General features: G+C 41.4%; 1 protein-coding gene across 2 annotated transcripts in view; it reads left to right on the forward strand.

The window, feature by feature from the left end:
- St6galnac3 (ST6 N-acetylgalactosaminide alpha-2,6-sialyltransferase 3) overlaps window positions 1–13,018 on the forward strand; it is a 517,617-nt gene that overhangs the window by 71,539 nt on the left and 433,060 nt on the right. The window lies entirely within an intron of this gene.

A 13,018-nucleotide genomic window follows, 5' to 3' on the forward strand; every position in this document is an offset into this window, starting at 1 on the left:
GAGAGAGAGAGAGAGAGAGAGAGAGAGAGAGAGAGAGGAGAGGGAGATTGATTCATTGTTGATCATCCCTGGAAAGTGCTCAGAGTAGCATCCGGCACATGGAAATGCTCAGTAATTGAGCCAGGCTCTCAAACTTCTGAGCCTTCATTTCCCCCTCTTCACCACTTAGAAACATGGGCTTGGGAATAGCAGAAGACTCTGGCACAGAAGGAGAGGATGGGGAAGCATGTTCTTTGGCCTCAGTAATAAGAGGAAAGTCAAGGCGCAAGGTCAGGAATGCCTGCTCAGAGGCCGAGGAAAGGGAAAAGAGGAGGAAGCAACCAGAACATCAAATGTCGCAGGAGCAAGAAAACTTTCTTTCCAAACAACTGATTAACAAAACAGATGCTAACCTCTTGAGGTCAGGGACTACATCTTTTTTATTTTTACATTTATAGCCCCTGGCTCCTAATAGAAGCTCAATAAATGTTGGAGAGTGTTGGCCCATTCCTTGTTCATTCATTTGCTAATTATTCAACAAGCACCTAGCACAGACCGGTCACTGCTCCAAGAGCTCACAGTCAGTACTGAAGGGAACAGCTATGGGGCAATCCGTTTGCCCTGGTTCCATCTGGTAGGGGGGATGGACAGTGAGCCAGCTCATGGTGACTTCTGATTTTCATCTCTTCTTTTAATAAATACCATCCCACCTTATTATTTATTTATTTTATTTTTATTTTTAATTTTTGGTACCAGGGATTGATTCCAGGGGCACTTAACCACCAAGCCACATCCCCAACCCTTTTTTATAATTTATTTAGATAATGTATTACTGAGTTCTTAGGGCCTCACTAAGTTGCTGAGGCTGGAATTGAACTCGTGATCCTCCTGCCTCAGCTTCTTGAGGTTACAGGCATGCACGGCTATGCCTGGCTTTCCCACCTCATTTTTTTAGAGTAACCTACTGAATAGTTCCTGGTATCTTCCTTTCTCAAAGTTCTGACCTTGATGTGAATTGTGTCCCAGAACCTGGCAGTTTCTATAAATTTCTCAAATGTTGGTTACCAGAAAAAGGTTTGAAATCACCTTGACAAGAGGTGTCATTTGGGAGAAATGGCTCTTTTCTTGCAGTCAGAATATGTCCTGAATTTGTACTTTAGATCTGTGACAAGTTGGGTGGCCTTGGGCATCTTTTGAATTTCCAGTTCCTATTGCAAAATGAGAAGATTGCCTCTATTGCTGTGGCTTGTTCATAACTAGCTTGGTCCTAAGAATTAGCTGGACAATATTGAAAACCCAAATCCTAAACCTCAACCCAGACTCACCTGTGAATCCTCCACTTTATTACTAGTAGTGCAGAAGAGATAGTTGCTCACCAACTGGACATTGTCATTCCAATTTCCTGTTTCTCCCTACCATTATGCCTCTACATTTTGCACATGTGATTTCAGAAACTGGGCCTTTGAGTCTTCCTAGATGGCAGGGGTGGTGGTGCTTTTCTGGAGAGTCCAGGAGGAATCACTGTGCAAACCAAAAAAAAAAAAAAAAAAAGTTGGTCCCTTTAACCCAGCTTAATTCACCAAACCATGCGGACATCCTGAAGTCCTGGAAGATGATCTGTTGCCTGACTGCTCAAAGTGTGGGGCATGGATAAATGGCTTGCCCTTGTCAGAAGAGTGAACTCCCAGGCCCCATCCTGACCCAGTATCAGCATCTAAATCTGAACAAGTTCTCGGTGTGCTATCTGTGCACCTTGTGAGATGCTCCACTCTGTTGAAATACCTCCACGCCAAAAGACTATTTAGGTGTGTAGCTTTTTCAGTTATGTTTTTAATTAGTGACTTGAAACTCACTTCTGATTCAGTATTGCACAGCTATTTAAATTGGCATATGCATTAATGTTGTGATAATGACATCACAAAACAGCATTTATGAATTAGAAAGTAAATTCTTTTATGTTTTGAAAAATTAGATAAATATGAATTTACATGTCAGTTCTATATAGGCTTTAAAATTTGAAGGGGGAGAGTATTGAACCCAGGGGTGCTTAACTGCAGGGCCACATCCTCAGCCCTTTTTTATACTTTATTTAGAGTTAGGGTATCACTAAGTTTCTTAGGGCATCACTAAGTTGCTGAGGCTGACTTTGAACTCATGATCCTCCTGCCTCAGCCTCCTGAGCTGCTGGGATTACAGGTGTGCGCCACTGCACCTGTCTGGCTTTAAAACTTTAGCATGTATAAGTCATTATCTATTTCTCAATGGATTTTACTGAGCAGTGGAATATTATATTTTTAAGACATGGACTTACAAGTGGTTAGTTTACAAATGTTCTCTCTGGTTAAGAGGTGACATTGATAATCTGGACCTGTATGTAAGACAGCTTGGCAAATAAACAAAAATGACTTATTAATTCTTTATTTTTTAAAATTTACAGTCATCTAAAAGGCATAAAGGCAATTTAATAAATACAGACTACCTGCTAAATAGCCAAGGAAAAGAGGTGCCTGAATTATGAACGTCTGTGTGAGTGGACAAAATGTACTTTTCAAGATTAATGACTTAAGTTGTTCTTTACATTCTTACCCTGATTAAACAAGGCTTGATTCTGAGCAACACCTTCTCTGTGTCTTTGCTTTGTCAGAATTCACTGTCCTTCTCCATCCCTTCAGGATTGATTGCAGGGTGATCTAGATGGAGCCTGTCTAAAGCCTTAACTTCTCCCTTTTTTATTTTTTTTTTATAAAAGGAAGATTATCCCTTTCTTAATTCCTTGTTTTCATTGCTGTCAGGTGGGAGGCGCTCAGAAGAGAGTTAGCATTCACTGTGCCTTCCCTGAAGGTGGCTCAACTTTTGATTGAGATGTTCTTGAGGATTCTGTGTTAGTGGCTCTTGGCACCCTCCCATCCTCTCTGACTTTGACAGTTCCTCCCTCCTCCTGCCCGCCTGCCCGCACTCCTGTCCACCCTCCCCATCCAGCACCTGCCAAAGCCTGCCATTTAGTTCTCTCTCTCATCCACCCTCCCCTCTTTCCAGTTTTCGGGATTTGAATGACTTTTCCTCTTGATCAGCATTTCACAGGGTTCATGCTGCTAAGTTTTAATAAATACTCTGCCTCCTCCGGTCCCTAAACAAATTAAGTGGTCAGGAAAGAGTGGAAAAAGTAGGTTCAGACAGAGTTAAACATGGTTGTTTGCTGGTTTATCTATAGGTCAGATCAGAACCTTCAAAATGCTGCCAGGAAGGTGGCTGACTCATTTCTAAATTTATTCCCAGTAGAATTGTCTTGCAAGACCAGTGTTCGGTGAAATGTACTTTCTGGCCCCCCTTTTTGAGTACCTCTCTGTCCCATAGTGTGTCTAACACTTCCACCTGCTGCTTCCAATTTAGCATCCTCAAAGGCACCCCCAAATTAAACACCACCACCAACAGCTGACTTCTACTGATCACTCACTCTCACTGCCAAGCCCCTTAAGGGTATTTTCTCAGAAAAGCTCCTTTGGCTCTTTGGTGTCCATGAAGTCAAGTTCAAATGCCTGAATCTGCTATTCAATTGCCTGTTCTTGAGACTAGCAACTTGCAAGCTTCCTTCCGCCTTCTCCAGAACTCCTTTTCCTCCTCTGTGCTTTTTCTTTGTTGGGGTAAACATTATAGCATCCCTCCTAATAGACCCATTTACTTATTTATTTTGTTTTCTGTCTGTCTCACCTCAGCTAGAACATATGCTCCTTGAGACTGGATGTCTGTTTTGTTTGTGTTGTATCCCAGGCACCTACAACAACGTCTGCTGAATAGGTGCTCAGCAGATGTTTCCAATGCAGGTAGAGTGAATGTGTGGGCCTTTTCCTTTCTATCTCCTGCTGGTGCTCATGCATCCTGTATTCCTTGCTCTGTCCTTGCCTCGTTCTTAGTCCTCAGCCTTCATCCGTCATCATCTGTCTCTACTTGGCAGAGTCTAACTTTCTAAGCAGCATCTCTTCCAGAAAAAGTCTTCTCTAATCTCTTTGTATGGTTTCCTCTCTTTGGAGGATTGTCATTTATACCTGCCTTATCAGGAAGCACATTCTGCCGTGTAGCAAAGTTACTTCTTAGTTGAAAAAGGATAATGGAGTATTCATGTTTGCCTCTTACATCACTGTGGAACATGCTCAGTAAATTTATAATGAATGGAACAAACCCAACATTGTGCCTCCAGTCGAGTGGCCCCCAGTGGTGTCTGCCCCATTGGACCACTGCAGTGGCCATATGATCTTCGTCCTCAGTTGAGCATTTAAGATGAAAGCCTGAGATCCTCAGGAGGCTGTTAATGGGGATTTCTATTTCCCTGAGGTTTCTTTTTCCTAAAAGGTATTTCATTAATAACAAAGCTCTGTTGCAAATATGTCAGCTGCTGACCTTGGAAGAATAATCAGAGATAGAGTTTGGAGGGATTTGAGGTTCCTATTTTCCTTTTGGGTTTTGTTTTCATGTTTTATCTACTTTTTCCACTTTGGGGCAAATACATTGCTCATATTAGGGAAAATCTGTTTGTTTTTTCTCCCAGTATCTATCTTTCTTTTTTTTTTTTAAATTTGTTTCTCCTTCATTCTCTGAGAATTCATATACTCTCCACAATGAATAAACAAATGCTGGGAAATGGCAGTGCTATTTTTGCAAAGTAAGCCTGTGTGTGTATCAGGCTGCTGACTCTGGATTTCCATCCAGCCACAGGAAAATGTGTCATTCTTTTTCTTCAATGGCAAACCTCCTGTCCCCAGGCGCCTCAGCAGAGGCCAAGCAGAAACTTGTCTTCTCTCTCATCAGCCCTCCCCAACCACCCAGGTTTTATTCTCATATCACCACCTGAATTTTTTTCAGTTTGAATGGGGAATTAACTAAATGAGTGAAAATATGCATTTATTAGGGAGGCAGTTTAGATAAGGCTTGGGAATCCAGGAGACTGCACTGTAGCCTCAGTTTCTCCCACTCTCTAGTTGCAGGACCACAAGCACTCTACTACAGAGCTACACCCTCAGCCCCTTTTTAAATTTTATTTTGAGTCAGGGTCTTGTCAAGCTTCCCAGGCTGGTCTTGAACTTGCTACCCTTCTACCTCAGCCTCCTGAGTAGCTGGAATGACCACACTATCTGGTTTCTGTTAGTAATTCACTTTTCTAAGCCTCCGTTTCTTCATCTGTAAAATGGAAATAACAATACCTGCCTCATAGTGTTCTTGCTGGAATCAGGTCATATAATTAATGCAAAGTTTGGGAGATGGTATGTGATACCTGGCTGTCACTCTTTTAATGACAAAGGTACTGCTAATGTTGCTGTTTTTTGTGGTATGTGGGGTCCTGAGTTTCAAATCATTTTCATTTCTGTGTGCTTGACACATAATCGTCAAATCATTTTTTGCTTGAAAGACAAATAGGCAGAGTCTGGCCATAACCAGCCATTCAACCAGGCGTGGTGAGCAGCCCTGTCTAGGCTCACATGTGAAGGCTGCTCGTGGAGTGCATTGTGAGAGAGTGTGTTCCGGGGAGCCTGAATTTCCTATTAATCTATAAGCACACCTGTAACAAAGGAGCGGCTCCCTGAGATATGATTGACAAGCAAAAATTGTATGTCTACATGGGGTCTGCCATGGTGTTTTAATGTATGCATGCGTTGTGAAGGAATTATCACAAAGAAGCTAATTAATATGTGCATTACCTCATAGTTATCCTTCAGGATCATCCCTGTTGGTGCAATTGAGAGGATTTTATTTTTTAAAATTGAATAATACTTTATTGTATGTGTAGATCAGTTTTTTTTTTTTTTTTTTTAGCCATTCGTTGTCCATTGTCCGTAGATACTTAGGTTGATTCCCTATCTTGACTGCTGTGAACAGTGCTGCCCTAAACATTCTGACTTCATTTTCTTAGGATGTGCACACCGAAGTGGATTGCTGGATAGTATGGCAGTTGCAGGAGTTGTTTGATGTATTGGGTGACATTTCCTGAGTGATATAGTGAGATTTTTAAGTACCAGGGATCTCCTAGGGTTGGGGGGGGTAGTTAATCTGAGTTTATTCTTCTAGGAGTGAAATCGTAGCAAAAATTGGGGTGACGTGGCTGTCCAGTCACTGTTAAACGGATTGCATGTCCTTCTCTGCACAAGGAGGAGGCTGGGTCAGATTATCTCTAAGATCTTAGAGCTCTGCAGATCCTATACCTTTATTTACAGTCCCCATTTAAGAGCCTCTTTATTAAAGTTTCCTGTAAGGGCATCTTCATGAATCACTGCCCTGGTGGGCTGGCTTTTACAATGAGTGTTGAATGCTTTGGTGTGAGAGGCATTCTTTCAAGTTAACTTTAACTTTCCTCTTTAACCTTTTCTCCTTTGTTCTTGCTTACTTTTCTTCTTAAATGGTGTCAAGTAAGGTCAATAGCAATAATCAGGTTCACTGGTCTTTTGCAGATTGGAAATCAACGAGTAGACTTGGTTTCCTTGAGGCTCAGTCTGGGTAGACTCTAGTTCCTCCTGTCTTCTACCTTTTTTATTATTTTCATCTCTTGCCTTGGTATTTCTTTGAAGTTTTACCATATTCTCCCCTTATCACAACCTTCCCCCCCATAACTTCAGGTTTTCTGTGGACAATTCCAGTTTCCTGCTGCACAGGGCCCAGTAGATTCCCTCCCTGTGAAGTGGCTTGTGTGTTGGCATGACGGGGATATCGCCCAGTGTGTGAGTCTGGAAGGTGATAAACAGGATCCACTCCCTGCTTGGGTCCCACCTCTGTGTCATCCAGACATGGCAACCAGAGTACCTTCCACAGGCACAGAGATTTCTCCAGGAATGGTCTAGTGGTGGACTATGTGCACCACAGATTAGGGACAGAGGTGGCTATTTCAGAAGATCCTTGCTGCTGTTGAGTTTTTTTCTGCCCAAACAGTGATAATCTGGAGCTCTGCCTTTTGTACCATCCTTGCTGACTCCTGCTCCAGTGCTCTTCCACTTGGCTACACACAGCAGAAATTTAAATTCGTGGTGACTCATGAGTCCTTCTGTACCTGATTCATGGAACAATATTTCCCTTCCCACCATGGATTCCTTTGTCTTTCTCTGAGTGAAAAATTGTCAAAGGGATTAACTCCTCTTTGAGAGCCAGAGAGAGCAAAAAATGGCTGAGTGTATAAATAAAGTCTCCCAGGAAGATCACATTTTTTGAAGGCATATATTATTCATGTCTGTTTGTCATTGTCACGTCTTAAGTGTTTACTTGGGCTTCTAGCTTTTTGCTTTTCCAAGGACACTGTTGATCCATTCTAGAAGAGTCCCACAGCCATTGCCTTAACAAGGGCTCATTCCTGTTCAGATGTGGAGAAAATATTTATCACAGAGAAGCAACTTTTAAACATGCCCCATCCGCTAGGTGATGAGGCATGTGACACCTGCCCTGTGCACATCACATTTGGGGATCTCCTTGAGATGAAGGGTCAGGGTTGTTTATGAGGCATTGCAGGTAAAGATGGACTCTTTTTTAGATTGTGAGATGCCCACGGGCCTTTGGCAAAGCTCAGAGTGAAGCATTTGTGTGACGCCTGTGGCTGTTGACTGTGGCCTCCTGACAGAAACAAATGACCCCTATAAACCACAGTCCTTTAATTTAGAAATAAACTGCTTGTGTATGATTCTCAACTTGTAAAACTACCTAGAACCCAAACAGGTCATTTGCAGAAAAGGCTCCAACAATACTTGTGCTAATTCTTTAATGCTTTTTGGCTGTTAAAATGTCTTTTTTTTTTTTTAACTTATTTATCTGGAGCTATGAGTTTAAATCCTATTGTGTGATCATTCATAAACTTTTAGAAAAAGGATATTCATGTTGGAAAAGGCTGTTCAAGTTTTATTTTAGAATTCCCAGAAGGGAATTGCTGGGTCTTAAGATATGCACATTTTTAAAGGTATTTGTACATCTGGTGTCCAGAAATGGGAAACCCATTTTTATACTCCCTGTAGTAGTGGTTTCTGATGTCTCTTTCCTCAGCTCTCCAGTAACAAATATGTCAGTGTGCGTTTTTTTTTTTTCATTTTGCCTTTCTGATAGGTGAAATGATATAATGTTTTTACTTTAATTAGCATTTCTTTGATTCTTTGAGAATATTTTTTTTTTGTGTGTGTGTGGCTACTGGCTGTTTTCAGATCATATGAAGCTGCCTGTTTTGGAAGCATACTCTTAATGTCCTGCCCCCAGCCCTTTCTTCTTTTGCTGCCACAGTCACCTAAACAAAGCCAGGTACTCCATTGCTCCTTTCTTTGGGCTCCTATGCACCTATGGCTTTCCAGAGAGTGCTTGTGAAACCCCGGAGAGAGGTGCTAGCCCAGAGATGCTTCAGCTCCTGGCCTCACCTGCGTGGGCATGTAAATTAGATCAATGGCTGCATCCAGTTAGCAAGCCTGTTTGGGGGAGGGAATGTCAATCGGGCATATTCAGTATTCCTTGTCCATTTCAATAGAACCTGGAATGAATTCAGGCAAAGGAGTGTTCACTTCTTATGTTCTGAAGTCAGAATTTTCTAGGTTTGCTGTTGATACAGTTTTTTTTTTCCCTGTGTCTCTAACTTTTAAATGGAAATTATATTTTGGATAAAGCATTCAACATGACTTTTGGAGTGACTTATTTTTGTCCTCTAATGTGTCCTCTAATGTGGTTAGTCTTCTTCTGCCTCAGGCAGAGCCTCTGAACCCTCCACTTTCTCATTTTCCTTTGTCTGAAATGATGCCGTTGCCTGCTGGGTTTTGATGGTGTCCAGAGGTGGGGTTCTCAGAAATGGGCAACTTTTCCTATTTCTGTGTGTTCATTAAGAACCTTCCCCCCTGGCTTACAGTTGGCTGGGTCCTTATGAATGGCACTGAGATGTCAGCCCTGGGGTCTGAAGTGAGGATGGCTCTCTTAGTGACAAGGATGAGCTATACACCCAGCCAAAGGCCGACTTATCAGGAGAGAAGTGAAACCAAACCTCCCCAGTCCACCTGAAAATGGGTCTATTCATTTCCTACAGGAATTTTCTTGTGCTTAAGTGAGTGGACCATTCCCTCTTGGAACACCACAAAGATTGTGAAGAGGAGAAAACAGAGCAGGAACCAACTACACGAATTTGAAGAGCCTGCCTTGACCAGGAATAGTGTTCCTGATCCAGCACAGATTTGCACCCTGAATGCAGGGCTCAGTCTTCTCCACAAGAGGGCACTCTCGTCACTCTCAAAGCAGCAGTACTGGGAAAAACTCTGGTTGTTTCTTGGTTGAAGTCCTTAGGAGCGCACTGCGTTTAAGATGCTATGTTGTGTCTCAACTTCCACTTTCCAGGTGTGCTGTGAACATGAGGACACTCTCCAATCCAGCCAGGCTGGGGAAGACGAATGTCTGGAAACTCCTGTTGTAAATTAAGCAGTCCCTGCTTATTTGTGTTTCATTAATGAAATGTGATTGTAACCCAGGGGCTTTTTGCACTTGCAGGAACATCCACATTTAGCATGCTGCCAGTGTCTGCTCTTCTCTTTCCCTCCTCCCACACTTCTGGTTTAAACGTGGCAGTAGCATGCTGGTACGGAGGTCTGACAGGAGATGAGCACTCCGCTTAGTGTGTTGTTCTTGCTCATTCTGGAGATTGCCGGAGTGCCCGTGGTTGGTGTGGTCAGTTTCCCAGGAGATTTCCCACTTAGACTGGAGTTTAGATTTAAGCCAAGATGCACTTGTCAGGAGTGCTCGAAGGAAACCATGACTTTGACTTGTAGGGTTTCTAAGTCATCTGGCAGTGCCTGGGGGGTCCGTTCCTTGGTGCTTGTCAGAAGTTCCTTCTGCATGTGAAGCATCTCTTGATTGAAATCTTTGTGGTGGAGGGGGTCAGTGCTTCCAGTTCTTTTACCTTGGAGGATGTGGGAGTGACCTCCCCTTAATTTGTGCGGATGGGGAGTGCCCTGTTCCCTAGAAAGGCTTCAGTGTTGATCCACAAAGCTACTGGCAGCACTGCTATTCCTGGTACAGAGTTTGTGATCCTTTGTCCTGTGGTGGCCTCACAGTGACGACTTCCTTCCCAGGCATTTGAACTTAGACTTTCATAGGAGAAAATAAAGGATTCACTTAGTAAGTCGTCTCTATCCCAGCCATGAATACCACCACCATCAGTACCAGCTAATCATGTACAGAAGTACTGTGTGCCAGGGATGGTTTATTTTTGCTTGTTTAATAAACTTTGTTTTAAAACCATTTTAGATTTACAGAAAATCTATGCAGACAGTACGGAGTTCCCCAGTTTTCTCCATTCATATCTTCCATTAGTGTAGCACATTGGTTACAATTAGTGAACCCTATTAAGTTTGTTAATAACACTCTAGATTCAAATGTCTACTCTTTACTCAGATTTACTTAGCTTATGACCCAATGTCCTTTATTCTGTCCTAGGATCACCTCCAAGTTACCATGCAAAGCATTTGTTGTCACGTCTCTTTAGGATCCTGTTGGCTGTGACGGTTTTTCAGGTTTTCCTTGTTTTTGAGTACCTTGATAGTTTTAAGAAACACCAGGTTAGGGATTTCTCTGTTGGAATCTGTCTGAGGTTTTTCTCATGATTAGACTGGGCAAATGAGTTTTTGAGGAGAGGTTCACAGAAATAAAATGCCATGCTTAGCACATCATAGTAGAGCACATGCCACCAACATGACATTTCATCGTCGGTGTCCCCCTATAAAGTTGCTATCTTCCCACCAGCCCCCTTGTATACTATACTCCCAGAAAAATGTGGCCACGTGTGGTCCAAACTCAGTGCATGGGGAGTTACCCCCACCTTCCAGTGGGCAGAGTATCTACACAAGTTCTTTTGGATTCCTCGGCACAGGAAATTTGTCTCCTCTCCCTCATTTATTGACATACTCAATTATTGTTTTTCTATAGGAATGGATTCATAGAGAATTACTCTATAATAACCAGATACTAATTTATATTATCGAAATATCATAATCTAATGTTTTGGGTTTTAATCAAATATAATTTTAATTTTGTTTATTTTGTTCCCGCTTTGGCCACTGGGAAGTTGCCTCCTGTGTCCCTTTGACATGCTGCTGTTTGTTTTTGAACACTTTCTTATTTTCTGGCCCCACAGGATACTCCAGGCTCATCTGACAAGTACATCCCCTGCCCTGGTTCACAGAGTCTTGGCTTCTTTTATTAGAAGACAGTAAAACCAAGATCTGGGGTCTTGGTGGCTTGTTGGTACTGGGTGATATTGTTTCTCAGCCCTGACAGAGCAAGGAAATATATGTGTGCATATCAATCCACAGACATGTGTTTTCTCATCTGTAAGTGGCAAAATATGAGTTCATATGCATGTCTCCAACTCTAATCCATCTGCTCATACATCATCTCAGCCTCTCCCCTTGCTTCTCTGTAACCTCCCGACTCCCAATATGATAAACTTTGCTCCCCGAATGTGCCATGCATGTATGTGATTGTTCAATTCCAGTATACACGTTTAGCAGTATCAGAATTGTTAGCCTGTACCCCTGTGGGAAACAGCTTTGTCCACTGGAGTACGGTGCTTATGTGCAGTTTATTTTGCCTTTCGTTTTACAGATTCCACTCATTTCCAAAGCTACTTACATAGCACCTTTTCCTCCACCTCATTTAGTGAGGGTGGCCTCATCATTTGTAACCCAGTTAGATTGATTTGTCACATCCTGCTTTTTATCCTTGGATTATCCTGACTCCCTAAGTAAATTTTTTTAAAACTTTACATATGTTAAGGTTTACTCTTTGTGCAGTGATTTTCAGTGGGTTTTGACAAATGCATCCTGTCATGCATCCACAATTGTGGTAATAGGCAGAATAGCTACGCCACTCTAAAAAGTTTCTGTGCAGCATCTCTTCACCTGTTCAGCCCTCCTCAAATCCCCAGTGATCACAGGTCTTTTCGCTGTCTCTATGGTTTTGCCTTTTACAGAAAGTCATGTAATTGGAATTATATACCAAATGGCCTTTTCAGACTGGCTTCGTAGTGGGATACATTTAAGATTTATCCATGTCTTTTCATGCTCCTTATGCCTGAACCATGTTCCATTGTATGTATATAACCAATTTGTTAATCTCTTTCCCTATTTAAGGACTTGGTTGCTCCCAATTTTTAGTGATTCTGAATAAAGCTGTTGTAATGTTTGCAGGCAGGTTTTTGTATGGATATAGTTCTCAAATTATATGGGTAAATAGGAGTGCAATTTCTTTATAAAGAATTACCAAACTGTTTCCAAATGCCTGTACCATTTTGCACCTCCACCAACAATGAATGAGGTTCTTGTGGCTCCATTTCTTTACTAGCAATAGGTCTTTTCAGTTTTTTAACTATTCTAATAGGCATGTGGTTGTATCTTGTAGTTATTTTCATTCAAAATTCCCTAATGAAAAATGAAGCTCAGCATTCTTTCATATGCTTATTTGCCACCTATATTTCTTCTTTGGTGAAGTCTCTGCTTAGATCTTTCGTTCAGTAATGATTTTTTTTTATTGTTGAATGTATGAGTTCTTTGCATATAAGTCAATTATCAGATACCTGTTTACAAATATTTTTTTCTGGACCTATAACTTGTCTTTTAATTCTTTTAAACAGTATCTCTTATAGCATGGAAGTTTTCCATTTTAAAATACAGTCCAACTTAACATTTTTTTCTTTCATGGAACAATTTTTTTTCATGGATCCTGCTTTTGATATCATATCTAAAAACTCTTCTCCAGTGGTCACCTAGATTTTTCTCCTTTGTTCGTTTTAGAATTTTTATAGTTGCATTTTACAGTTAAGTCTGTGATACATTTTGAACAATTTTTGTGAGATATAAGATCTGTATTAGGTTATTTATTTATTTATTTATTTTGTGCATAGAGATGTCTGGGTGTTTGAGTACTTTTTTGTCAAAAGGACATTTCTTCACAAATTACCTTTGGTCTTTTGTCAACAGTCTCTTGCCTTTGTGTGACTCTGTTCCTGAGTCCACTATTCTGTCCCATTGATCTAATATATATATATATATATATA

This window comes from Marmota marmota, unplaced genomic scaffold (assembly GCF_001458135.2).
Source record: "Marmota marmota marmota unplaced genomic scaffold, marMar, whole genome shotgun sequence".
NCBI classification, from domain to species: domain Eukaryota; kingdom Metazoa; phylum Chordata; class Mammalia; order Rodentia; family Sciuridae; genus Marmota; species Marmota marmota.